Below are 6,000 nucleotides of genomic sequence, written 5' to 3'. Positions count from 1 at the left end.
CCTTGAACGGTCAATGACCTTGAATGACCTTTAAAAGTCAATGATTTTGAAAACCTTGAATGGACAATGACCTTGAATGACATTGAACGATCAATAGCCTTTGGTGACCTAGAACGGTCAATAGCCTTGAATGACCTTGAACGGTCAATGACCTTGAATGACCTTGAACGGTCAATGACCTTGAATGACCTTGAAAGCTCAATGGCCTTGAATGACCTTGAAATGTAATTGACTTTTGTTCATGTCCTTCAGTGACCTCGCAAAGGGACTACAGATCGTAGAATATTTTAAGCTATTAAAGCATTAGAAATGAAATTTATCACCAATATCCAACCTACCCAATCCAACCCATTATATTCATATCATACTCACTTTTTTAATTTTTTCATTTCGAGTTGGGAAACCGTGTTTGGATCAAGAGTATTCATATCAAACTCATATTTTTTATTTTTTTCATTTCGAGTGAATATTTGCGTTTGTAACAAGAATATTCATATCAAACTCATTTTTTTAATTTTTTCAATTCGAGTTTTTAACTAGTGTTTGTGACAAGACTATTCATATCAAAAACACTTTTTAATTTTTACATTTCTCGTGGTGAATTTGTTTTTGTAACAAGAATATTAATATCAAACTCACATTTTTGATTTTTTCATTTCGTGTGAAAATTCGAGTGTTTAGCAGGAACACTCGTATAAAACTCACTTTTTTCATTGACATTTCGTGAGGTGAATTCGTGTTAAAAAAACTATATCAAACTCAATTATTTAATTTTTCATTTGGAGTGAATGTTCGTTTTGGTAACAAGAATATTCAGATCAATCTCACTTTTTTAAGTTTTGCTAAGTTTTTCTTTGCGAGTGCTGATTTTGCGTTTGTAGCAAGAAAAAACATGTAAAACTCACTCTTTTAATATTTTCATTTGAACCCATGTGAAAGACACTTTAATTTTTTCATTTTTAGTAGTGAATTCACGTTTTTAACAAGAATATTAATATCAAACTTACTTTTTCTTTTTTTCATTTTGAGTGGTGAATTCGTGTTTGTAGCAAATTCACTTTCTTAATTTTTTCATTTTGAGTGGTGAATGACCTTGAAACTAATGACCAATGTATGTAACAAGAAAAACCAATTCAAACTCACTTTTTTAATGTTTTCATTTTGAGGAGTGAATTTGCGTTTGTTATAGGAATATTCATTCAATTTCACTTTTTTAATTCTTTCAATTTGAGTGGTGTATTTGCGTTTGTAACAAAAATATTCATATCAATCTCACTTTTTTAATTTTTTCATTTCGAGTGTTGAATTCGTGTTTCTAAGAAGAACATTCATATAAAACTGACATTTATCATTTTATCATTTCCGGTAGAGAACTAGCGTTTATTAGTAAGAATATTCATACCAAACTAACCTTTTTATAATTTTAAATTTAATTTTTTAAATGACATTGAACGGTCAATAACCTTAAATGACCTTACCCGGTCAATTACCTTGAATGACCTTAAACGGTCAATGACCTTGAATGACCTTGAAAGGTCAATGACCTTGAATGACCTTGAAAGGTCAATGACCTTGAATTACCTTGAAAGTCAATGACTTTGAAAACCTTGAACGGTTAATGACCTTGATTGACCTTGAACGGTCAATGACCTTGAATGACCTTGAAAGGTCAACGACCTTGAAAGACCTTGAAAGGTCAATGACCTTGAATGACCTTGAAAGGTCAATGACCTTGAGTGGCCTTGAACGATCAATAGCCTTGAATGACCTTGAACGGTCAATGACCTTGAATGACCTTGAGCGGTCAATGACCTTGAATGACCTTGAAATCTCAATGACCTTGAATGACCTTGAAATGTAATTGACTTTTGTTCATGTCCTTCAGTGACTTCGCAAAGGGACAACAGATTGTAGAATATTTTAAGCTATTAAAAGATTCCAAATGAAACTTATCACCGATATCCAACCTACCCAACCCAACCCATTATATTCATATCACACTCACTTTTTTAATTTTTTCATTTCGAGTTGGGAAACCGTGTTTGGATCAAGAATATTCATATTCAAAGTCATATTTTTAATTTTTTCATTGCGAGTGAATATTTGCGTTTGTAACAAGAATATTCATATCAAACTCACTTTTTTCATTTTTTCAATTCGAGTTGTTAACACGTGTTTGTGACAAGACTATTCATGTCAAACAAACTTTTTAATTTTTACATTTCGCGTGGTGAATTCGTGTTTGTAACAAGAATATTAATATCAAACTCACATTTTTAATTTTTTCATTTCGTGTGAAAATTCGAGTTTAGCAAGAATAATCATATAAAACTCACTTTTTTAATTTGTCATTTCGTGAGGTGAATTCGTGTTTCAAACCAAAAAAACTATATCAAACTCAATTATTTAATTTTTCATTTGGAGTGAAAGTTCGTTTTGGTAACAAGAATAATCAGATCAATCTCACTTTTTTAAGTTTTGATTTGCGAGTGCTGATTTCGCGTTTGTAGCAAGAAAAAACATGTAAAACTCACTTTTTTAATATTTTCATTTGAACTCACATGAAAGACACTCTAATTTTTTTATTTTTAGTAGTGAATTCACGTTTGTAACAAGAATATTCATATCAAACTTACCTTTTAATACCGTCATCTTTGGAAAATTATAACGTATCATTTCAAAAAGGCAAATTCCAAATATGTACCCTCCGACCGTTAAATCCTTATTTATCAAATGATTTCAATCTAATAACTTTAAAACTGTCTGTTTTTACGCTACGCATGATGCTGCGGAATAAAATTGAATTGCAACGTTAACTTTGGAAAATATAACGAATCATTTCAATAAGGCAAAATTCCAAAGTTTGACCCTCCGACCTCAAAATCCATATTTATCAACTGATTTCAATTAAATTACTTTTAAAATGTTTGTTTTTTCTTTTGTTTCTAATTAAATTGGATTTTGCGGTCGGAGGGTCAAAATTTGGTATTTTGCATTTTTGAAATTATTCGTTATATTTTCAAAAGATTACGTTGCAATTCAATTATATTCCACAGCATGGTGCATTACGTAAAAACACACATTTTAAAAGTTATTTGATTGAAATCAGTTGATAAATAGGGATTTAATGGTCGGAGGGACAAAATTTATAAAACGGCCTTTATGAAATGATTCGTTATATTTTCCAAAGTTAGCGTTGCAATTCAATGATATTCCACTGCATGGTGCTCTACGTTACAACATATATTTTTTAAGTTAATCGATTGAAATCAATGGATAAATAAGGATTTTACGGTCGTGAGGTTAAAATTTGGAAGTTGATTTTATTGATGCTATTTTGAAAAGATTCAATATATTTTCCAAAGTTAATGTCGCAATTCAGTGATATTCCACATCATGGTGGTTGACGTAAAAACAAACATTGTAAAAGTATTTTGATTGATATCGATTGATAAATAAGGATTTTATCGTCGGAGGGTCAAAATTTGGAATTTTGCCTTTTTGAAATGAGTCGTTTTATTTTCCAAAGTTTGCGTTGCAGTTCAATAATATTCCACAGCATGGTGCTAAACGTACAAACACACAATTTAAAAGTTATTCGATTGAAATCAATATCGATCGAAATCGATAAAAAAGGATTTTACGATCGCAGAGTCAAAACTTGGAAGTTCATTTTATTGATGCTATTTTGAAATGATTCCGTATATTTTCCACAGTTTATGTCGCAATTCAAAGATATTCCACAGCATGGTTTGTCAAGTATAAACGCACACGTTTAAAGTTATTCGATTGAAATCGGTTTGAAAATAAGGATTTTACGGTCGGAGGGTCAAAATTTGGAAGTTGATTTTATTGATGCTATTTTGAAATGATTCGTTATATTTTCCAAAGTACACATTGCAATTCATCTTTATTCCTCAGCATGGTGTTTCACAATAATACACACATTTTAAAAGTTATTCAACAGAAATCGGATGATATATATGGATTTTACGGTCGTAGGGTCAAAATATGGAATTTTGCCTTTTTGAAATTATTCGTTATATTTTCCACAGTTTGTGTTGCAATTGATAGTATTCCACAACATGGTGCTTCAAGTACAAACACACAATGTAAAAGTTATTGTATTGAAATCGGTTGATAAATAAGGATTTTACGGTCGGAGGGTCAAAATTTGGAATTTTGCCTTTTTGAAATGATTCGTTATATTTTCCAAAGTTTGCGTTGCAATTCAATTATATACAATGCACGGTGCAATATGTAAAAATACACATTTTAAAAGTTATTTGATATACATCGGTTGATAAATAAGGATTTTACGGTCGGAGTGTCAAAATTTGGAATTTTGCCTTTTCGTTCGTTATATTTTCCAAAGTTTGCGTCGCAATTCAATGATATTCCACTGCATGGTGCTTTACGTTACAACATACTTTTTTAAGTTATTCGATTGAAATCAATGGATAAATAAGGATTTTACGGGCTGAGGGTCAAAATTTGGAAGTTGATTGTATTGATGCTATTTTGAAAAGATTCAATATATTTTCCAAAGTTTACGTCGCATTTCAATGATATTCCACAGCATGGTGACGTAAAAACCATCATTGTAAAAGTTATTTGATTGATATCGATTGATAAATAAGGATTTTATCGTCGGAGGGACAAAATTTGGAATTTTACCTTCTTGAAATTATATGTTATATTTTCCAAAGTTTAAGTCGCAATTCAAAGATAATACACAGCCTGGTGCTTCACGTGCAAACACACAATTTAAAATTATTCGATTGAAATCGGTTGATAAAAAAGGATTTCACGGTCGGAGGGTCAGAATTGGAATTTTACTTTTGAAATTATTCGTTATATATTCCAAAGTTTGCGTCGCAATTCAATGATATTCCACAGCATGGTGCATCACGTAAAAAAACATATATTAAAAGTTATTCGATTGAAATCGGTCGATAAATAAGGATTTTACTGTCGGAGGTTCAAAATTTGGAAGTTTATTGTATTGAAGCTATTTTGAAATGGTTCGTTATATTTTCCAAAATCTACGTAGCAATTCAGTGATATTCCACAGTATGGTGCTTGACGTTTAAACACACATTTTAAAAGTTATTCCATTGATATCGATTATTAAATAAGGATTTTATCGTCGCAGGGTCAAAATTTGGAAATTTGCCTTTTTGAAATGATTCGTTTTATTTTCCAAAGATTGCGTTGCAGTTCAATAATATTCCACAGCATGGTGCTTAACGTACAAACACACAATTTAAAAGTTATTCGATTGAAATCAATATCGATTTAAATCGATAAATAAGGATTTTGCGGTCGCAGAGTCAAAACTTGGAAGTTCATTTTATTGATGCTATTTTGAAATGATTCAGTATATTTTCCACAGTCTACGTCACAATTCAAAGATATACCACAGAATGGTGCATCACGTATAAACACACACCTAAAAAGTAATCGATTGAAATCGGTTTATAAATAAGGATTTTACGGTCGGGGGGTCAAAATTTGGAAGTTGATTTTATTGATGCTATTTTGAAATGTTTCGTTATATTTTCCAAAGTCTACATCGCAATTCAATTATATTCCACAGCATGGTGTATCACATTAAAAAACACACATTTAAAAAGTTATTCAATAGAAATTGGATGATAAAAATGGATTTTACGGTCGGAGGGTCAAAATTTGGAATTTTGCCTTTTTGAAATTATTCGTTATTTTTTCCACAGTTTGCGCGTCAATTGAACATTATTCCACAGCATGGTGCTTCACGTACAAACACACATTTTAAAAGTTAATTGATCGGTTGATAAATAAGGATTTTACGGTCGGAGTGTCAAAATATGGAATTTTTCCTCTGTGAAATGATTCGTTATATTTTCCAAAGTTTACGTCGCAATTCAATGATATTCCACCGCATGGTGCTTAACGTAAAAACATACTTTTTTTAAGTTATTCGACGAAAATCGGTTGGTAAACAAGGATTTTACCGTC

The sequence above is a fragment of the Ischnura elegans genome, chromosome 2 (assembly GCF_921293095.1).
Source record: "Ischnura elegans chromosome 2, ioIscEleg1.1, whole genome shotgun sequence".
Classification (NCBI taxonomy): domain Eukaryota; kingdom Metazoa; phylum Arthropoda; class Insecta; order Odonata; family Coenagrionidae; genus Ischnura; species Ischnura elegans.
The sequence above is the reverse complement of the archived record's forward strand: the minus strand, read 5'-3'. Positions refer to the sequence as shown.